The sequence below is a fragment of the Gopherus evgoodei genome, chromosome 7 (assembly GCF_007399415.2).
Source record: "Gopherus evgoodei ecotype Sinaloan lineage chromosome 7, rGopEvg1_v1.p, whole genome shotgun sequence".
NCBI lineage: Eukaryota > Metazoa > Chordata > Testudines > Testudinidae > Gopherus > Gopherus evgoodei.
In genome coordinates this window covers 127,717,488-127,741,059 of record NC_044328.1, presented here as the reverse complement: position 1 = coordinate 127,741,059, position 23,572 = coordinate 127,717,488, and the positions used below count along the sequence as shown (strand labels likewise).

At 43.3% G+C, this 23,572-nt stretch overlaps 1 protein-coding gene across 8 annotated transcripts in view; it reads right to left on the bottom strand.

The window, feature by feature from the left end:
• FHIT (fragile histidine triad diadenosine triphosphatase) overlaps positions 1-23,572 on the bottom strand; it is a 1,100,662-nt gene that overhangs the window by 836,574 nt on the left and 240,516 nt on the right. The window contains exon 1 of one of the 8 annotated variants that reach the window (XM_030569090.1): positions 9,428-9,503. The exons of the other annotated variants lie outside the window; for them this stretch is intronic. The gene's annotated coding sequence lies outside the window, so the exon portion shown is untranslated. Of the gene's footprint in view, positions 1-9,427; positions 9,504-23,572 lie in introns of those variants that run through there. 8 annotated transcript variants of the gene reach the window in all.

The window sequence follows — 23,572 nt, the reverse complement described above, 5'->3', positions numbered from 1 at the left end:
CTGTTGAAGGTCCCATTCTCCATTAATTTTCACCTACACTTATTTATCAGCCATACAGAGAAAGATCTGACTTTTTACAGAATTCTGCTAACCACCTCTGGGCAGCATTTGCAGTAAACATAGTAGAGATGTCTATGTGCATAAGTAAGCTGATGCCTTATTAATTTTACTGTGAAAAAAGCAAAGTGCATGAAGTTACTCCAGATTTACAGTGGTATAAATGGGAATAGTCTGATCCTTAGTGTGTTTCTGATCTTACATTGATTACTCCTTATTTAGACCAGCATAAGTGAAGTGAAGCTCCTAGAGAGCCAGCACAAAAACAATTATCCTTTAGGATATGCACAATGGTGAAAACATTAGGAAGTTCCATGCCCATCGGTTAAGTATATGATCTTTGGTATAACAATCTTATTTCTCAAAATTCTTAACAGTCAAAATGGCATTGGAATGACATAGCATTAAGCGTTATATGATGTTGTAAGTACACAGGTTCATAAGTCATGTAATGACCTTGCACAGACTAAACAGCAGGTGAACTCGGATCGTTTGGACATCTGATGTTCATAACTATACAGATTTAACTCATATACTTTGCTACACTTTTACCTTACCAGCATTCATTGGTTGAAGGTTTTGATGATCATATCTAGAAAGCCAGCTTTAGAAACTCCTCACACAAATTATTAAATGGGAAATACAAGTTGCCCCTGAGATGAGACAAGAATTCTTTACCCTGACAGCACAGAAATACCTATTTACTTAGAAAAGTAACATTTCATTTGCTGGCAATGTTATGCCATTCACCGTTTGCTGTCAAAATCTATGGCAGTCCTCATTGCCTTTGCTATCAGTCCCTCTAGACTACTGAAGGCTTATTTGAACTATATATAAATTCATGTATTGCAATACAACACAATAGGGAGATTTAAAGGCACCATGGTAGCCTTCATTCACAATTTCCTTGCTTTTATTAGTGTGTGTCTCAGTTTTAACATCCTGAGTACTTTTCATATTGCTGTTTTCATGAAAAATATTTCATCAGCTGTGTAAGTGGGATTTTTACAAATAGAAAGGTTTGTGATTTAAAGGCCTATGATCACTGCACCTAATCCAGCCTGTTATTCACAGTTTAACTGCCCCAAGAGGTTCCCCCCACCCAAGAACACAACAGAAAATAGAATTAGCTATTTTATGGGGCCTTCAATTGCTAGAAAAGAAAGTCTAGAACATACCCCAAGAACATGCAGCAAATGTAAACCTCTCATTCTGAAGACCCTTCCTAGAGAAAGAGAAAATATATTGGATCATGGTTCATGGGAAATGCAAACATTTTTAGGAGTAAATTCACAATTAGAGGAACAATAGGGCAGAGATAAAACCACAAATAGGCTTAGAGAACAGACAGAGCAAAACTGAGTAAGAGTAACAGAAAATCAAGCGTCTGGACCTTAACAGAACATTGTGAATCTTCCTTAGACCTCCAAAGAACTCTGACAAGTCTCACTGTACAGAAAACAAAAGCTATTAGGTGCTTTCTTAAATGTAACTAAGCTGGGCCCTTTACCTAGCATTCTTGCACATATTTTGGACTTTAGACCAAATATCGTTCTCAGTTACATGCATATGGCTCACTGACTTGACTTCCATGGGAGTTGCATGTGTTTACCAGATTGCAGAATTTGGCTTTAAGATTCTCCGAGTAACTCCTTTATTTCTCTGCTAAACCAAAAACACCAACACGCTCATAAAGACTAGTTAAAAAGGGAGGTTCATGATAGGAGAAATGGGTTTTGTTCTCAATTCTTCCAGCAGCTCCCTGTGTAATCTTTGACGAGTCACTTATTGGTGTTTTTTAGCCTTATGCTGGCCTACTCATCAAAGTTTTACCAGCATAGGTATGTTGGTTAGAGGTGTGAGGTTTTTTTTAAACTGATTGTTATGCCAGTAAAAGCCCTCGTGTAGACCCAGCTATACTGGAAAAAAAGGTGCCTTATATTGGAGTAAGCCATACTACTGTTGGCCACCTTTATACTGGTACAACTGTGTCCACACTAGAAGGGGATTGTCACTTCAACTATGTTGGCAGAGATGAATTGACAAAACTTAAGTGTAGCTAAGCCCACAGTTTCCCCCATCTATAAAATGGAAGCAATGCCCCATTTGTCAGGTACTTGGAGATTCCCAGATGAATAGTTTAACACAAGTGTAAAATACCATTATTATTAAACATTTCACTCAGATCATCTGTCAAATTGTGATTCTCTCTTGAGAGAAGACAATCTTGTCAATGTCAAGTGTATTTTACTGCTCCTTGAATTTCTATTGCTTATGCCATTATGACTACATATTGTACTGTCCTGGTGCACTCATTACTTTGTATATTTTCTCCATCTGAAAAAAAAATCCATATTCTGGTTCACAAACAAAAGCATCCCATGACTGGCCAACTCCCTAAGGGAATCCCCTCCCTAACAACTGTTGTTTCCTTTATCTGATGATATATGAACTCTTTTCAAATCAAATCAGGGCTGTGCTGGATTTACTATTTAGTTTCTTTGGGAAGGGGGCTGTAATTTCTTAAAAGGATGATAAAGATGCTTAGCCCACAGCCTGAGAATGGAATTCAGCCAAACTCTTAACCTACAATCACTCACACTCCTTCACCCAAAGCATCAGAATCAATTTGCCAAATTGGATTTCAAGGTATCTGTAGCCAAAAGGCACAGTCAAAATTATTTCTGTCTATTTCACGGAAAGCAAAATTCTCAACCAATAATCGTATCATATACATGAAACCAGTGCATTAAAATTCAAAGCTGTATCGAAGTCTTTCTGAATATTCCTGTTTTCCCTGTTTTGGATAATTATTGCTCCCATGCACATTTAAAATATCATCAGGACACTATGGATACTGATGGCAGAAATAGTTAGAATTTATTTAAATACATAGTCCTATTTTTTTAGGCTCCAGCATTGGCCTATTTCAGTCTTATAATGGGAATCTCTGAGGGAAGACCAGAGCCTAGTCATCTTACTAGAGCCCCCATCATCCTTATTTAGGTAAGTTCCCCTAGTAGGATGAGATAAAGAAACAGCATCCTAGATCCCTAGACTGAGAGGAAGTGAGTGGTATCTGTAGTATACTGAGACAGAGAATGAGAGTTTTATAGAAGAAATAGCCTAGGAAGCTCAAGAAGCAGCCACAAAAATGAAGTTTAAATAGCCTCCTGCTCAGTCTCTTGCAGAATATGCCAAACCTCTGCGCCCCCGCCCCTCCGCTCCCCCCAAAAAACACCAGCATAAAAATATCTTGTAGTACTGCAAGTTTGTTAATCTAATTCAGCCAACTAGCTGTCTCACAAAAGCCTGCGGAGAAATGTGCATATTTAGTGCAGTTTGTCAGTACACAATTTAAAGTCCATTACCAAGATTTTAACATCTTCCGTCCTTTTGAAGCATCACTTAGGTATTCTTCTTTCATCCCCCAAATAAGGCAATTCATCAGAGTCTTACTGATGGAGCTCTGAGGAGAGTCTAATTTTGAAATACATATGGAACTGAATCTCTCTTTAGGTAACACAAATAAATCTACTCTCAGAAGTATTGCCTTCTTAATTGTCTTTAGATACAATGTATCTATCACTACAGCCTGTGACTCCAGTTTTCTTTGTTGAAATTATGGAAGGAGGGAGAGAATTTATGTAGGAGGAATTCTAACTCTGAGGGCTTCGAGTGGATGATCGGTGAAAGATTTTTATGGACCACAGCAAGATCCAAGAACAGGGCCTTTTAAATGCTGATGGTAACCTATCAAGAACTGATCATGAACAAAAGTCTGGGCATTTTTTGCCATTGCAGGCAAAAATTTGTCAAGTCTTACTTCTGGCACAATAAATATTTTTTGTTTTCCACGCGGTCGCTGGTAAAATCTCCTACACTTCAGGTTCTCTCTTTCTAATTCAAGGCCTGTTAGAGCAGGAGAAAATCTTTAGATAGCAACTTTTCTATTCCCACTAAAGAAAAAAAATGTCTTGATGACTCCCCTTCCCCCACTGTAGTTCTACAAAGAACCACCAAAGGAAAGGGAGAAAGAAATGAGTGTAAATGGAACTATTCCTCACAAAGAGATCTTTACTGAGGAAAAAAAAGGCATAAACATCATCCAATACCTTTCATGTGACCTCCCCACACTCTGTGCACACAGAAGGAACTTTTAAGTTTGGCAAGTTACCTTGTGTCAGAAGAATATTTAATGACTGTTACATAAAAGTGAAAGTTGTTGCCTTAGGGGAGACCTGTGTTTTCTTTGCAGCTTTGTGTTATCCTACTGTGCCTTCTTCTTGAGACAGCATGTTCCTTCCACAGAGAGAGCCAGCAGCCTTCTCCATGTGGGGGCTGAGTATGTGCCACAGCACAGTTTAGCCAGGCTGTCCAAGCTAAGATAGCTGGAGCCTGTGCATAGGTGATTCTGCCAGCTGATTCTAAACAATTTCTCTCCATATTGTTAACTGCTGCTTACAAGCTAACAAACCCTCATCACTAATTAAAAGAATGCCCAATCTGTTTGGACTTAATGTATCAAACTACATTTTCCTGCAATTAAAAAGGATACTTTACTGTAAAAGTCTGATTGCTGCAATTCTTTCACAGACAATCAGGATTACTCACCCTCTGAATTTAACTACAGCCCACACACAAATGGCCAAATTAAGCCTGTTCATAAAATCACTGAAGAAAAAGAACAGGTGGCAGATATAGCCCAAGTACTGCAGAATCAGGTCCAGTCAGAGTGATGTCAATACTACTGGTGTGATGCAAAGCCCACTGAAGTTAATGGAAACCCTCCCATTGGTTTCAAAGGGCTTTGGATCAGGCTGTGTCAAAGATTGAAGATCTGCTACAATCTCAGTCATGTCATTTACACGCAGCAGCTACACACTGGGGCAAAGTTCCTTCTGGAGCTCCACAAGACACAAGAGCAGTGCAGCTGTGGCTGCACCACCTATGAAAAATGCAGCATACTCTATCCCACGCACTTGGCACTGGCTCACCTCATTTCTTTGGGTGTGTCTTGTATTCTGGGACACACAGAGCTCTCAAGGGAGAAAAGTACGAATTACTCTTCTGCCCAGATGTACAAGATGGCAGATTGAGTGTGCTGTATGTTGGCTCCCTGCAAAACCATATAGCATCTGGGTACAATCTGGCCCAGTATCTGCAGTTACTTTCCAAAGAGATCTGTTCCCAAAAATCTTAAAGATATAAAGTTCTATTTTAAGTATGCAATAAGCAACATTAGAGAGAGAATCCTTATGGACTTAATTAACTTAACACTAGGTTAACAATTAACTTCCCACCACCCTAAATTGCTAACACTTTCATACTGGACCAAACATACAGCACTGTGCTCTTACCTGCCCAATTAGTGTTCACATGATGGCCCAAGGCACAAACAATTCTGTATGCAAAAATACAATTCCAATGTGTATTACAAAAATTAGAGATATACCGGCTTATTCCAAGCCCAGGAGAAGCTCAAAACCTGAATCCAATCAAATTAGATTAGAAAAAATAAAAACAAAAATCAATAGCACGGCTGCAAATGATAACCCCAAGCCAAAGTGTTTGTTTGCCTGGAGATAAGGCTGCTCAAAACCAAATCCCACTACCACAATCACCAATTAAATATTACCACCTAACTCTTACATAGCACTTTTCATCCATAGATCTCAAAGGGCTTTACAAAGGAGCTCAGCCTTAGCTAAATGATATTAAAGCGATATCACTTACACAAAATTTCTTTCACAACCCTTGGCTCCTAAGTATCTCACCATCCAAACACACACAGATTCCTTGTTTTCACAACAAACTTCCTTACACGTCTGACAGAGCCAACCACAATGCACGCCCCACATTCCTCCACACTCAAATGTAGAGCTTTAACTCTATCCACAGCTAACTCAGCATTCATTCTTTATAGACAAATGAGATACAATTTTCAAAAAACACATAAGTGATTCATGCATTTTTGAGAATTACACTTATATACACCGGGGTGAACCCTATCATTTGTCATTTCTGCAGAGATACTAAGAGGTTCCAGTTTAGATTCTACATTTCAATCTGACACAGAGGATTTGACGTGGGAATTTTCCATGGTTTCTCTTCCTCCAATATAATTTCCAGCTAAGAGAAATTGTACCACGTCCAGCAAATTTATAAGTGCTATATTAAATGCCTATTGGACATACATCTTTTACTACTGAGGTAACATAAGGGAGAAAGAAAGAGAGGGAAAAAAGTGTGAGATAGGATATAAAATTTAAATTGAAAACTTTCTCTTCATTATTTTTCCCTAAGTTACTGTAGAGTTGCTGGAGCTATAATTTTTACCATGTTCCACTCTAGAAGTGGCTGCAATTTGATGGTGGGTGAAGTGCTCCAAATATAAGATGTTGGTACTTCTATAAAGCTTGTTGAGTCTTGTGAAAGAGGATATATTTTAAAAAAATGAAAAAAAATCAGTGGGTCAATAATACTGAGCCCTCAATATGGTGATCGCTGGGCAGTGGAAGGAGAAACATCCTGAAAGAGTCCTTTCTTTTTTGTCTCATTCTTCTGCTTTTTAAAAATACATTTATCTTCTTTTGTTCTCACAGTAGCTCCTCACAATTAGCCTCTCTCTGTGATCGTTCAGGTAAAGAGAAAACACAAAAGTCCTTTTCACTGAGCTTTGAAAGAGAGAGACACACACATTGGAATTGCAGAAATTTGTTTCTGTAGCAAAATTATAATTCTGTGTTTGATATCATTATCCAATGCTACAGAATTGTGATGTCACAAATGCAGTCCCACACACTTCAGAATAAAGAGTCTGTGAGAGAATCTTTAATTCATCATGAAGGCAAATCCTACAGGGCCTAGTTGTTTGCAGTTTTATCCGGGTGGCATTCAATCTCCAGGTACATAAGACAGTCTGTCTAGGTGTTCAATCTATGTCTGTCACTGGCAATCTGATCACGCCGCAGAAGATTTATTGATGATCACATGATTCCTGACCACATAGCAGCATTCTTCATTTAACACATTATTAGGATGGAAAACCAATAAATAACAATGTCTGTACCAAGAAAGCTGCCAAAAGCATACCATTGCTAATGGAGATGGTTGCTGCATTTGGATAGAAATAGCTCATTGCCGATCTGTCCCTGACACTCAGTATGTCTTTGGTTAATTACAGCTAGTCAAATAAAATACCAGAGGAAATTGTTAAAAATATGAAAGATAAATAGATCTATATGTTCAGTAAGACATCTGAATATTTTCCCCTACACAAAATTCCCCTTTTTAAAAGTATGTTAACATTTGGTTTTGTTTAAACAAACGCACACTTACTGTGTGATTAAAAGAAAGACTTTACCAGCTGGTCAATACTTCTTAGCCTTTAAATTTTTCAGTAAAATATTTGGGGAAATGATTTGCCTTAATGCACAATCCTTTGTTTAAAAAATAAATAAATAAATAAATAAAAATAAAAACTCCACTACTTTTTCAGTACACTGATTATACCTGTCCGTAAAATGCTCAATTATTGTTCCAAGAAGTCTGTATAGACTGTCTAGCTGAAGAAATCTTACAGTTTATCAGCTTCTGTGATTAAGTTAAAACCCTGCAAAAATGCCCCATTTGTTTGTTTTTAACATGATAAGGATCCTCCCAGAGAACTTTACTGGATAGTACAGAACACGAAGGTATGAAGGTATGAAGTACAGAACAATAAGGATGAAGCATAGAATAAGCGGTCTATATATAGCTGGAAAAGTCTCTTTGTATGATGATCCTACAATACTTTTGAATGAGTATAAAACCTTGAATTTACAAACTAAAACTTCAGCAAAAACTGTTTCTAGAAGTTATGGTTGAAATAAGAGTTCAGATTCTTCTCCCAGTTATTACCATTGTAAATCTGGAGTAGAGTAATCCACTGATAAGTATCAGAGGGGTAGCAGTGTTAGTCTGGATTTGTAAAAAGCAACAAAGAGTCCTGTAGCACCAGACTAGACTATAGACTTATAGACTAACAAATGTATTGGAGCATAAGCTTTCGTGGGTGAATACCCACCTTGTCAGACTGATTGAAGTCAGAGTAACTCCAGAGGAGACACTTGGCTAAGAGGAGAAATTGGCCCAAAGATATTTTGAAGGGAGAAGCAAATGCACTTTCTTCTTTTGAAATGTAGGGTTTTTTTACATTCCACTAAAGCCAATCAACTTTCTTTTTATTTAAAGACTATTGTACTCAAGATTTCCCAACAAATAAGTGTATTATGCAGTATATGATATTAACATTGACAGCATACAAGTAAGGTTGAAAGTGTTAAGATATCAGAGTTTAACAAAATGCAGAGGTTAACCTTTCTGTAGCAATTCTGCCTGTACATGTGCACTTTAGAACTGCTTACTACAGCACATGTTTATGTGAGTGGGGAAAAGAGCTGGATGCATATTTGTTTTACATTAGTTTCAAACTCCTGCTATGCAGTGCAGCATTGCTGCTTGCCCTGTTACTGGAAACCACTGAAAATTAATTTTAGCAGATATTTCAAGTTCACAAAGTGAAAATTAATTTACAGAAAATGCTGCCAGTTTTACAATCTTTTCCTTCCCTGTTTTTCTGGTTAATGGTCCAATTCTGCAAATGTCACTCACCTGAGCAATTTCCACTCATGTGAGAAGTCTTACAGGGTAGAATAAGAATTATTTCTGTATGTAAAGGTTGCAGAATTGGGCCTGAAATGTGTAGTTTATACTGGATTCTTTGTTACATTTTTGCCATAAAATATTAAAATATGCAAAGCAGAGGAATTGACGCTGCAAAAGTTGAGTTTCTTACAGTATTTCCTGCCTTTCTTTTAGCTATCTACACTTAACATTGCAACAATTTTTCATCTAAAATTCCTTTGTTTTTTCAAGACAACAAAACTGCAATTTAATATTTTAAGTCCTCACCTTGGTGAGAGGAGGGAGAGTTTATACCTCAATTCCTGAATAAGGTGAACTGAATTCATCTCTTTGCTCATGCTACTGGGCCCAGTCCTTTCAATGTATGTGACTAGTCTGAAGCATGGTCTACACTAGAAAATTAGGTTGGTTTAAAACTACTCAGTCAGAGGCATGAAGTATCCATACCCCTGAGGGGAGCTGTTAAGCCAGCCTAAGTCCCCATGTAGACAGCACCAGGTCAATGGAAGAATTCTTCTGCTGACCTACCTACCGCCTCTCATGGAGTTGATTACCTATGCCGACAGAACTCCTCCTGTCAGCATAGGTAGCATCTACACCGATGTGCTACAGCTGTACTGTTTGAGTGCAGACATACCCTTATTCATGTAAGTGGTCCCATTAAAGTACAAAGATTACTTACTTGAAAGTCAAAACCGAGAGAGTTTGGACTTGTGTTGGGCACCCAGTAGAACCTGGAATTGTGGATAGCTGAAACCATGAAGCAGGTCCCTGCTAAGTTAGGATTAGCATTCGCAGCATGAAGGTTTGCATCTTCACAGGGCTCGCTCTCTGAATTTGAAAATGAAATCCATTCTGTAACCATGGATGTTTGTATTATCCAGATGTATATTTAACATTCCATTCAACTCTTGGTGTAACCCACTAACTCCACTGACTTCTCTGGAGTTAAGAATTTCCACTGGCTGAGAATCTAACCCTTGCTCTCAATGGTGTCTTATGGCAGTGAGTACTGCAGGTTATTTATACATCATACAAATATTATTCATTATTTTGTATGAATGTGTCAGGTCTCATCTTATTGTGTTCCTAAACTATTTAGAGTCCAGGCCTGACAGAGAATAAAGTGCCGCTTAGTGAATCCCCGCTTCTTAAGCACTTAGCCTAGGTTGTTTTCTGCAGGTTTCCCATATAATTACTGACCATGCATATAGGTTAAGACCTGAGACAATCACAGTACAAGGAGGCATGGAAAATGCTAAGATTTTAAACTGGCAACAAAGAGGTCAATTTCAGATTGGATTGAGGCCCCAGTGTTCTCAAGAATCAAATTTGCTACAAAAATCAGTCAGTATTTGAAGAGACCCTGCTGGAATGATGACCTAGATCAGCTTCTTTGCATTTTTTTATTTTATCATTATAGTAAGACAGTTCCCATAAGAAACAAGTCAATCCTCTTAGGAAGGTGAACTAATGCACTAATCCCATATGGACACATGGGCACACTGGCTGCTGGTGTAAAGTAAAGGAAAGAGAAAGATTGTAGGGATAGATTTCCAAAAAGTGCTCAGGCCTGCATTCAGGGCCAGTTTTCCAGAAGAGCTCATTCCCATTTAGGCACTTATATGGCCATATTTCCAATAACACTTTGTTCCCAGTAGCCAGTATTAAGAACAAGAGATTTAAACAAACTCTCTTCCAGTCCTTCAAAATCTGTGCAAGCCCCAGGTCAGCATTCCATTTGGCACTGAAAAGGTCAAACATGAGAAGAATATTTGCCTTTAGCCACCCCCGAGTAAATACAGGACAGAGCTTCAGTCTGCCCTTTTGGGGCCTAATCCAATTGCCTGCTCAACTCAGTGGGAGTCTGTCCCTGAACTTCAATGAGCACTGCATCGGACCCTTTATGAGAAAGGGTCTTCACTGCACTTCAAGTCAAAGGTCACCAAAGCAAGGCACAGTAGACTATGATACAGAAGAAAAATCACTGAATATGAACATTAGTCAGCTGATTTCTATTTGGCAGAGTAATAAACCCAAAAGAAGCTCCTAAAAAGCATTAACAGGTACACTTTTCTCCCTTCAATCTTTGTTTAAAGAGGAGAATCTGTACTCCCCAAATTCTGCCCTCTGAAGCATACACACATGAAATTTGGCCATCACTGAAAATTTACTAGCCACAGGAATTAAATCTAACACATATACCCTTATTGTGGTATTTTTCATTCTTAGTACAGGAAATACAATGAATAAGTAGTATGTCCAATATAAAAAGGACTGCTACAATACCGGTTTCAGAGTAGCAGCCGTGTTAGTCCGTATCCACAAAAAGAACAGGAGTATTGTGGCACCTTGGAGACTAACAAATTTATTTGAGCATAAGCTTTCGTGGGCTACAGCGGATCATTGGATGTATGCAGTGGAAAATACAGTAGGAAGATATAGATACACACACACACACACACACACACCATGAAACAATAGGTGTTAGCATACACACTCTAACGAGAGTGATCAGTTAAAGTGAGCTATTAGCAGGAAAGAAAAAAAACTTTTTGTAGTGGTAATCAAAATGGTCCATTTGCAGCAGTTGACAAGAAGTTGTGAGGAACAGTGGGGGGGGGGAGGAAATAAACATGGGGAAATAGTTTTACTTTGTGTAATGACCCATCCACTCCCAGTCTTTATTTAAGCCTAATTTAATGGTGTCTATTTTGCAAATTAATTCCAATTCAGCAGTCTCTCATTGGAGTCTGTTTTTGAAATATTTTTGTTGTAATATTGAGACTTTTAGGTCTGTAATTGACTGACCAGGGAGGCTGAACTGTTCTTCAACTGGTTTTTAAATGTGATAATTCTTGACATCTGATTTGTGTCCATTTATTCTTTTGCGTAGAGACTGTCCAGTTTGGCCAATGTACATGGCAGATGGGGCATTGCTGGCACATGATGGCATATATCACATTGGTAGATGTTCAGGTGAACGAGCCCCTGATGGCATGGCTCATGTGATTAGGTCCTTTGATGGTGTCCCCTGAATAGATATGTGGACAGAGGCCTTGGCTACACTGGCACTTTACAGTGCTGCAACGTTCGCGCTCAGGGGTGTGAAAAAACACCCCCCTGAGCGCTGCAAGATACAGCGCTGCAAAGCGTCAGTGTAATCAGTGCCGAAGTGCTGGGAGCACGGCTCCCAGCGCTGCACGCTACACCCGTAAGGGATGTGGTTTACGTGCAGCGCTGGGAGAGCTCTCTCCCAGCGCTGGCGCTCCGACCACACTCACACTTCAAAGCGCTGCCGCAGCAGCCCTTTGAAGTTTCAAGTGTAGCCATACCCAGAGTTGGCAACAGGCTTTGTTGCAAGGATAGTTCATGGGTTAGTGTTTTTGTTGTGTGGTTTGTGGTTGCTGGTGAGTATTTGCTTCAGGTTGGGGGCTGTCTGTAAGCGAGGCCTGGCCTGTCTCCCAAGATCTGTGAGAGTGATGGATTGTCCTTCAGGATAGGTTGTAAATCCTTGATGATGCGCTGGATTGTTTTAGTTGGGGGCTGAAGGTGATGACTAGTGGCGTTCTGTTACTTTCTTTGTTGGGTCTGTCCTGTAGCAGGTGACTTCTTGGTATTCTTCCGGCTCTGTTGATCTGTTTCATCACTTCATCAGGTGGGTATTGTAGTTGTAAGAATGCTTGATAGAGATCTTGTAGGAGTTTGTCTCTGTCTGAGCGGTTGGAGCAAATGCGATTGTATTGTAGAGCTTGGTTGTAGACAGTGGATCTTGTGGTGTGGTCTGGATGAAAGCTGGAGGCATTTAGGTAAGTATAGCAGTCAGTAGGTTTCCAGTATAGCATAGTGTTTATGTGACCATCGCTTATTAGCACTTTAGTCTCCAGTGTTAGTCTCTAAGGTGCCACAAGTACTCTTGTACTTTTTACAATACCAGTGTAATTATAAAAGCCTGCATTAATGACTAACTTTGACCACTTATCTCTGTATCCAGAGCTATAGGAAATCCTTGAAATGCGTGCTTTGTGTCCTTCCAAAACTATAATGCTGTCTAAATACAGGCAGATAGCTATATGTCTACAGAGAGCTGAGAGGTAGAACAGATTAATAGTAGGAGGTCATAGCAGAGCACTTCAAAATAACATAGGAAAACATCTCTGAAAAACTTGTTTTAAAAACAAGGAGGACAATGCACAGTTTCTTCACTTGTTCTCCATCCTGCATGGAATCATGGGTTCCCCCCTCCCTCCTTTAATATATTATAAATATGCTGCATAATGAAGACAGATTGGATTTAAAAAAAAAAAAAGGAGGCATATAGAGAAAAGCACTTGCTTATTAAGTTGTCCTGTAGAATTATTTTCCCTAAGTGTACCCCTATGAAAATCCTTTAACAAATCAGCATTTTTTGGTCTTTATATAGTCTTGCTCTCCATTTGCTAAACAAATAAATAAAAGACGGTTACTCACCTTTGTAACTGTTGTTCTTCGAGATGTGTTGCTCATATCCATTCCAATTAGGTGTGCGCGCACCGCGTGCACATTCGTCAGAAGATTTTTACCCTAGCAACACTTGGTGGGTCGGCTGGGTCGCCCCCTGGAATGGCGCCGTTATGGTGCCGGATATATACCCCTGCCGACCCAACGACCCTTCAGTTCCTTCTTGCCGGTTACTCCGACAGTGGGGAAGGAGGGCGGGTTTGGAATGAATATGAGCAACACATCTCGAAGAACAACAGTTACAAAGGTGAGTAACCGTCTTTTCTTCTTCGAGCGCTTGCTCATATCCATTCCAATTAGGTGATTCCCAAGCCTTATCTAGGTGTGGGGTCAGAGTGAGATGTTGCAGAATGCAAAACTGCTGAGCCAAATGCTGCATCATCTCTGGACTGTTGAACCAATGCGCAATGTGAGGCAAAGTTGTGATCGATGACCAGGTAGCTGCCCGACATATTTCCTGGATGGGAACATGGGCCAGGAAGGTGGCAGATGAAGCTTTAGCCCAAGTAGAATGGGTGGTTAGGTGGCTAGTCAGAACGTGAGCCAAATCATAGCATGCACGGATGCAGGATGTTACCCAAGATGAAATTCATTGGGATGAGACTGGTAGGCCTTTCATCCAGTCTGCCACAGCTACAAAGAGCTGAGGTGACCTTCGGAAGGGTTTTGTTCTCTCGATATAAAAGGCGAGAGCCCTGCGAATGTCTAGGGTGTGCAGCTGTTGTTCCCGACGCAATGGGTGCGGCTTCGGGAAAAAGACTGGGAGGAAGATGTCTTGATTGACATGAAAGGCAGACACCACCTTACAGAGGAAGGAGGGGTGTGGTCGCAGCTGTACGTTGTCCTTATGGAATACAGTATACGGGAGGTCCGCTGTCAAGGCCCAAAGCTTTAATACTCGTGTTGCCGAAGTAATAGCGACGAGAAAGGCTGTCTTCCAGGAAAGGCACAGCAGCGAGCAGGTGGCCAGGGGTTTGAAAGTAGCACTCATAAAGCTTGGCTAGCACCATGTTGAGATCCCAGGTAGGGTTGGGCGTCTGACTTGAGGGTACAAACGTTCCAATCCCTTGAGGAACCTTGAAACTATGGGGTGAGAGAAGATTGATCGGCCATTTTCCCCTGGGTGGAAGGCAGAGATAGCTGCCAGATGCACCTTTATGGAAGAGACCGCTAGTACCTGTTCTTTCAGGGACCTGAGGTAGTTCAGGACAGTAGGAATCGACACTTGCCTGGGGACTGAGTTACGCTGAGCGCACCAGCAGGAGAAACACTTCCACTTGGCCAGATATGTCATCCTAGTGGAAGGCTTCCTACTGCCCAAGAGCACCTGTTGGACCCAGGCAGAGCAATGCAACTCAGACTGGTTCAACCACACAGCAACCATGCTGTGAGGTGAAGAGACTGCAGGTCCGGATGGTGAAGCCTGCTGAAGTCCTGTGTTATGAGATCCGGCCAGAGTGGCAGGGGAATCAGGTTTGCCCCTGAGAGGTCGAACAACATGGTGTAGCAGTGCTGCCTTGGCCAAGCTGGAGCAATCAGGATCAGGTGGGCACTGTCCCTGCGGAGCTTGAGTAAGACTCTGTGGACGAGTGGAAATGGTGGGAAGGCATAGAGTAGGTGCCTCTTCCACGGGATCAGGAATGCGTCTGAGAGGGAACCCGGGGAGCATCCCTGGAAGGAACAGAACACCTGGCATTTCCGGTTCTCTCAGGAGGCAAAGAGGTCTATGTGGGGAAACCCCCACTTCCAGAAAACAGAATGGATGACGTCCGGGCGAATCGACCACTCGTGAGAGAGGAAGGATCTGCTGAGGTGATCCGCCAGAGTGTTCTGGACTCCTGGGAGCAAAGACGCTACCAAATCGATTGGTGCTTTTGCATAGCTATGATGAGCTATGCAAAAGTCCCAGAGGTGGACGGCTTCTTGACAAAGGAGGGAGGAGTGTGCTCCGCCATGCTTGTTTATGTAAAACATGGCCGTTGTTTTGTCCGTGAACACTGATACACAACGGCCTTGGAGATGGTCTCGAAACACCTGGCATTCTAGACGGATCGCTCTCAGCTCCCGTACATTGATGTGCAAGGCCAGCTCTTGAGGTGACCAGAGGCCTTGAGTGCGAAGGCCCTCGAGGTGGCACCCCAACCCAGAGATGACACGTCCGTGGTTAGGGCCATCAAGGGTAGCGATGGGTGGAATGGCATCCCTGCACAGACTAGAGTGGGGTTTAGCCACCAGCTTAGGGAGCCCAGAACCTTCCAGGGAATAGTGAGCACCGAGTCCAGGCTGTCTCTGCGTGGTTGGTATATTGAAGCAAGCCAGGTTTGAAAGGGACGGAGGCGTAGCCTCGCGTGCTTGGTCACGAAGGTGAAGGAGGCCATGTAATCTACTAGGCTGAAGCAGGTGCACACTGAGGTTGTTGGGAAGGTTTAAAGACCTCGAATAATTGAAGCCATTGCTTAAAAACATGACTGCAGGAGGCAGGCTCTGGCCAGATTGGAGTCCAGAACCGCTCCTATGAAGTCTATTCTCTGCGTGGGTGTCAGAGTAGACTTCTCTGTGTTGATAATCAGGCCTAGGCTCCCGAACAGGTCTTTGACGATTGCAGGTGCTGCGGTACTTGTAACTCGGAAGTCCCTCGAACGAGCCAGTCTTCGAGATACAGGTAGACGTGTACCCGATGACGCCGGAGGGAGGCGGTGACTATAGCCATGCATTTTGTGAGCACACACGGAGCTGTAGAAAGGCCAAACAGAAGTACAGTGAACTGAAAGTGTTGATGGTTGACCACAAAATGGAGGTACCGTCTGTGTGGTGGGTAAATTGCGATGTGGAAATATCGAGGGCGGCATACCAGTTTCCCAGATCCAGGGACGGGATAATGGTCCCCAGGGTTATCATGCAGAACTTCAGCTTTATCATGAATTTGTTGAGTTATCGCAGGTCTAGGATCGGTCGTAGACTTCCCTTTGCCTTGGGGATTAGGAAGTAGCGGGAATAAAACCCCTTGCCCCTCATGTCTTTTGGCACCTCCTCTATGGCTCCCATGGCTAGGAGCGACTGGACCTCTCGTAAGAGGAATTGCTCGTGAGAGGGGTCCCTGAAGAGGGACAGGGAGGGTGGGTGGAAAGGTGGGGTTGAAACAAACTGGAGGTAGTATCCCGCTTCCACCGTGCGCTGGACCCAATGATCTGAAGTTAGCTGGGACCAGGCAGGGAGGAATTGTGAGAGGCGGTTGAAAAAGGGAGGAGAAGGATCCAGTAGAGCAACTGGTGGGCCGCCCTCAGGAGTCCCATCAAAAGTTCTGCTTGGGTCCCGCTGATGATTTAGGGGGCGCCTGATTTTGACCTCCTTGAGGGCCAGACTGTCTCCGACGATTCCCTCTACCACACCTTCTGCTAAAGTCCTGATGTGGCCTAGGCAGGGCGTTAGAGCGGTGTGGCTGGGGCCGGAAGGTCCTGCGTTGAGTCACTGGCGTGTACATACCCAGCGAGCGCATTATAACGCGATTGTCCTTCGGACTTTGCAATCTGGGGTCAGTTTTATCTGAGACAGGCCCTGGCCTTCGAAGTGCAAATCCTGAATAGTTTGTTGTAATTCAGGGGGAAGGTCTGATACCTGGAGCCAGGGGATATGCCTCATCGTCCCTCCTGATGCCAGAGTTCTGGCTGCAGAGTCCGCTGCATCCAGAGAGGCTTGGAGGGAGGTTCTTGCTACCTTTTTACCCTCCTCAAGTAGGTAGTAAATTCTTGAAGGGATTCCTGAGGAAGAAGCTCCGTAAACTTCCCCAAGGACACCCACGTGTTAAAGTTATATCTACTTAGGAGGGCTTGTTGGTTTGCCACCCTAAGTTGGAGGCCCCCGGCCGAGTATATTTTGCGGCCTAGGAGGTCCATGTGTCTAGCTTCTTTGACTTAGGAGCTGGGGCTTGCTGGCCATGACACTCCCTCTCGTTCACCAATTGCACCATTAAAGAGCAAGGAGGTGGGTGAATGTAGAGATATTCATACCCCTTTGAGAGGACCATATATTTTCTCTCTACTCCCCTTGCTGTAGGTGGAATCGAGGCTGGGGATTGCCAAATGGTATCTGCATTAGCCCATATGGTGCGGATAAATGGAAGAGCCACTCTAGTAGGTGCATCAGCCGATAGGATGTCCACGACAGGGTCCTCTATTTCAGGGACCTCCTCCACCTGTAAGTTCATATTCTGAGCCACTCGTCTCAAAAGGTCTTGATGGACCCTGAGATCAATTGGTAGAGGGCCTGAGGAGGATGTTCCCGCCACCGCCTCGTCAGGCAAGGAGGAGGAAAGGCCTGGGACCAGGGGGTCCTGTGGGGGCTCCTGCACTTGAGGAGTGTCCTCTGTGTCAGGTGGAACCTGGGTGTCTGCAGATGGTATTGGAGCCTCATCCATGCCCATGTGGGGGGGCGGCTTACTGTCGCCTCTGGTACCCGGTGTTCTGACAGGGCCGACCCTGAAGCCACTGATGGAGGACTTTGGGCCTGGTGGTATGCCCACAGTGTCCAGACGGACCAGTGATGAGGCCCTTGATCGTGGCTCTGGCTCTCTGGGAATATATGGCTGGGAACATCAGAGTCACACTCCTGAGGATAGGATGTGCTACCAGCCTGCAATGACACCGATGTGTGTCTCGATGGCCATGGCAGTGCCGATAGACCTGGGAGGGCACCACTGTTCTGGATGCTTGATCCTGGGGCGGTACCGGGGAGCGGTACCGGGACCTTCCACCGTAGCAGTGCCGGGAGGTCGACCGGGATCTCGAGTCCCTTCGTCAGGAGCGACTGCAGGATACATGGTGCCGAGAGCGGTGCAGTGAGTCGGATCGGTACCGGGAGTATCCGGCCCGCGAACGAGATGTCAAACGGTGCCGCAAGTGCAACCGGTACCGTGATGCAGAGCGGTGCCGGGAGCAGGAACGGTGTGATCGAGAGCATCTGTGAGACCATGATCTTGAACAACATCTCTCTGTTGGATCAACGGAAGGTGGCCTTACCAGGGCCGGTTTTCCAATGGATTGTATGACCCGCACCGGCGGTGCCGGGGGTTGAGGCCGTGTTGACTCCATCATGGCGATGAGCTCCCTTGCCATGGAGAAGGTCTCCGGTGTAGAAGGGAGGGCAAGCTCAACCACAGCATGAGCCGAGGAGCTGTCAGGCACCAGACTCAACAGCTCTTGCGGGACCGGAATCGACGGTGCCGTGCTCGGTGGAGCCGCAATCGGCGTACCACAGTTGACAGTGCCGTGGCAGAGGACGGTGCCGGACGAACCGTCTTTGAAGAGTGCTCCTTCTGTGGAGCTGAAGCAGCTGGAGCGCTATGTTGCTTCCTGGGTCTCGGGGACAGGGAGTGGTGCCAAGCAGATGTCGGTGCTGGTAGGGGTCAGTGCCAGGGCTCCTTCTCAGTACCAGAGCGGTCCAGGGCCGAAGGGGCGCTCCTTACAGAAGCGGTCTGTTGGGCGCTCGGTACCGATGCTGCAGGACTAAGTGCGGACTCCATGAGGAGCTGTTTCAGTCGAAAGTCCCACTCCTTCTTCATCCTTGGTTTAAACGACTTTCAGATGCGGCACTTATCGGTAAGGTGGGATTCCCCCAGGCACTTGAGGCAGGAGCCGTGGGGATCCCCTATTGGCATCGGCTTTTGGCACACCGAGCACGGTTTGAATCCTGGTGCCTCGGGCATGGGCCCGTATCGGGGTGGAGGAAAGGGGCTAATCCCCGATCCCCCCTTAAACTATATACACTAACTATAAATACCACAACTAATACTAACTATAACTACAAGAACTCCAACTATACACACAATAAACAGCAAAGAACTACGAGTAGCTAGGGACGTGGAGATCAGCAGCACCGCGCTCCACAGTTCCAATGACCGTCACAGGCGGTAAGAAGGAACCGAAGAGCTGTTGGGTCGGCAGGGGTATATATCTGGCGCCATAACGGCGTCACTCCAGGGGGTGACCCAGCCAACCCACCGAGTGTTGCTAGGGTAAAAATCTTCCGACGAACATGCACGTGGCGCAGGCACACCTAATTGGAATCGATATGAGTAAGCACTCGAAGAAGAAATAAAATATTCACCATCTATATAGTCCCACAAGTTTTTTTTTAATTGAAAACAAGTTTTCAAATACAAATGCTACAACTCAAGAGCCATTAACTTTTCATGACAATATCTTCCTTTACTCCGAAATATGTGGCTTGGTTTGAGATTGAGTTAATGATTAAAACCAAATGACAGGTGTCCGTCTCAGTAGGAACAGTGCTTTATGCATTTTAGAGTTCAGCACATACTAGCAAAACAATAGAGAATGAATTCTATATGTTTAAACACAGAATAATCAGGCATTCTATTGTTTTCCGATACATTGTTATACCAAAATCAACTGTTAGCTCTGAATTTCCTAGTAGTCAATGAGGGTTCACATTTGTATACTCATGTCCTCTACTTGCCTGACATGGAGTATTTGAGGACTGCAAAGAAGCTAGTGGTCTAGTGACTAGGACATGGGAATGGGAGACACAGGATCCTAAGTTTTATTATTAACTCGGTATATGTACTTAGAAAAAAGGGATACACAGACCTTCCTTTGTAAAGCACAGAGATCTAGAGATAAGCTGTATGTGCAGACATTCCCCAGAACTCTCAAGAGCCCCCCTCTTGGAGGTAGTACCAGCACAGCCTGAAGAAAAAAAAAAAACTAGACCCCTCTTGCCAGTGGAAGTGGGCCAGTGCGGCCTCTCTGGCTGGTGCTGGGGAAGAATTTCCTGGCCTTGGGGACCATAGATGATGAAGGGATTAAATGATGCAGCAAAATGACCTCAAGCTGCTCTGAGGAGCCACTAGAGGTTTTTCCCAGGGTCTCAGCAGGGAGTTTCACTGCATCAGAGTGCCTATCTCAGGTTGACTCCAGCAGTGTTGTTTTTACAGCCCAGGGGGCATATTCTTTGAGCCAGGGTGTAGTAGACATGAGACCTAGTCTCTTTAAGGCACCCCTCCCAAGACTGTCCCTCTGCCAGAGAAACCAGGATAGAGGCAGAGGAAGAAAATGGCAATAGTACCGAGAAAGGAGCCCTCAGAACTGCTGAGAGAACATCTGCCTCTGAACAAAGTGAGAAAGGTAAGGAACAATATCAGGGTAAATCACCAGACGGCGTGCAAATGGGGCAGGCAGACAGACTGCCTGGGGAAAGGGAGGGATTAAAAACCTTGTCTAGCTCCAAGACTTGGTAAACACAAACTCAATAGTTCTAAGCCTACTGGAGCAGCAGATTTCCATGACATGAAGAGCACGAATGCTATACTTTTAAATACAAATAAAATGAAACACTGACGTATTCTAACATTCATAGGGTTCAGTTTGACCCAAGATACCAAGAGTCTGCTGCATCACAAAGTTACAGAAGTGTGCCTATCTTGGCTCTATGAGAAATCAACCTATAGAGAAGAGGTCAGCAAGCTATATTTTGTGCAGACAAATGCAGGGTACATTGACCTGAACAGAGAAGAACTCATGAATTAAGATCAGTTTTGCAATCGTTGTTTTGCAAGGTCGTCCTGACTCTTTCAAAGCTCACTCTGGTTATAGAAGAGCACTAGTTACGTGGTGGGTGCAAAGTGTCCAGCTGTTCTGAAAGACCTGGAATAGGATAACATGGAGAGAACAAACAAACAGCCCGGTATAAAAAGGAAAGTGAAAACTATGACTTTCACACAAATAAACATTTAAAGCAGCCAAAAGGACAAGAGAGAGAACATATTTCAGTATCTAGAGCACACCTAAGAAGGGAGAATAAGTCTTCCACCAGTATACATAACAAGGACACATTGAAGATTAATGTTGATTAACTCTACCATCACTGTTAAAGTCTACACACAGCTTTTAGAGGTATTAAGGAGAATAGCTAAATTTACAGGAGAAAAAAAAACATATTGATAAAAGCACCTTTATTCTGGAATAACTACATCCACAGTAGTGGATTGTACTAATTTAACTACGGTATATCTGATTCTACAATTAAACTAGTACCAAAATGGTTCATAAGCTATCCCCCATCTAGGAAAAGGGAATTCAACGACATTCGTGAACATTTCCAGATCCCCTAATTTAGCCCTAAAATCACCGTGGAAAACTGACTTCCAAATAACCATTTCCTATGCGCATCTAGAGAGGATTTTATAGAACCAGATTATGAATATCCAAGATAAGAGCTTCATTTCTCCCTATAAGGAAGAAACTATCAAACTTGCCATTCAAAGTGTATTCTATTTTAAACAATAACTGCAGAAAACCTGCATCTTCTTACTTAACAGAGCTGTAGTCACCATCTTTATCATTTTACCTTGAGTTTTCACTGCTTTCCCCCCCTTAGCACTGCACAGACAAGATAGCAAACAGAGCACTTGCCTTCATTCTTGTGCACCAACAAACTAATGCATTAAGTTTCAATCAGTTGCACATGTGCAATTCAAACAACAGCAGTGGAGCTGCATAGGTGTAACTAATGCCCTAATTTGGCCCGCAAAGACTTTGTTACATGTGCAGAGCTTCCTGATTGCGTTTTCATGGCTAGAATTTAGAAAAAAGGATATTTTTACTTTTAAACTTGACCAAACATTTGACATGAAAATTGACATCTAGTATGGAACATCATGGTGCCTTTTTACAATCAATTTTCAGCGTCGGACTCCTCTATAAATATTCAAACTGCCGCAAAGCCTTACAGGAACACTCAGATATCCGAGCATAAATTGGTACCAGTATCCTTCTCATCCTTGGCTCATGTGCTAAAATGACAACCCAGCTTGCCAATGAATGCCAGCAGTGGTGGAGATTTTTTCCAAGCCCATATTTACAAAAGTTCCCTTTAATCTGAAACACTTGTCTGTGTCCTGGCCTGAGAACATTTTAACCTAAAGCAGCATTTTAACAACACATAGCACATTAGCACCTTTGATCTTCTAGTGCTGTAAGTCTAGCAAACAATTAGCATTATTATCACCTAATCACATGCTATTTAACCAATGTTATAACAACCTCAAAGTGCAGAATTTACAAGGGGAGCTGTTTATAAAATATACCTATGTGTTTTTATACAAAGTATGCATCATAAAAGACCCAAAAGTTCTGAAGATGAAAGTTCTTGTAAGACATGAGTTTGACTATTACCTTTCTTGGTTTAAATAAATGAATATGTAATAGTTGTACAATATGACTATTGTTGTAGGTGATCCTTGCTTGCTAACAGTGCTGTTTAGATGTGCTCTCTCTTTTGTTCTGTTTACTTTTCCAAAAGTTTCAGCTGCAGCTGAATCCTTCAGATAATTGCAAAGTGCCATGTAGAATTATACTAGGCAGACACTTTATACAGTACCCCCACTCACCTTTTTCCTTTGAGTTAACACAAACGATCCCCTCAGAATGAGCACCTCTACCTACCTGGGGTTTTTCTTTATTACCAATCTCATGCTGTTATTATGCTGGAAGCTGTTAATGGCAGCCATCAAGGAGATCTTTGATCTGTAGACAATAACTAACCTGCTTAAACCCGATGGATGTGCTACACAGCCTTTATACAGGCTAAATCGGGGTAGGCAACCTACAGCACATGTGCCGAAGGGGGCACATGAGCTGATTTTCAGTGGCACTCACACTGCCCGGGTCCTGGCCACCGGTCTGGGGGGGGCTCTGCATTTTAATTTAATTTTAAATGATGCTTCTAAACATTTTGAAACCTTATTTACTTTACATACAATAATAGTTTAGTTATATATTATAGACGTCTAGAAAGAGACCTTCTAAAAATGTTAAAATGTATTACTGGCACATAAAACCTTAAATTAGAGTGAATAAATGAAGACTCACCACACCACTTCTGAAAGGTTGCCAACCTCTGGGCTAAACAAAAGGAGCAATTAAATGTCCTTTATGTAGTGATAACTTGAACAATGGAAGCCACCGCCCAAGGCATCAAGCCCAATAGGAAGGCCTATGCCAGAGGTGGCCAACCTGTGGCTCTGGACCCGCATGCGTTCTTCAGAAGTTAATATGTGGCTTCTTGAATAGGTGCTGACTCCAGGGCTGGAGCTACAGGTACCAACTTTCTACTCCTCAACCCCAGGCCCCGCCCCCACTCCACCCCTTACCCCAAGGGCCCCACCACTTTCTGCCCCCTCACCTGAACCTGATGCACCCTTGCTCCTCCCCACTCCATCTCAGAGCCTCCTGAACACTGTGAAACAGCTGATCGCGGCAGGCAGGAGGCATGGGGAGGGAGGGGGAGATGCTGATCGGCAAGGCTGCCG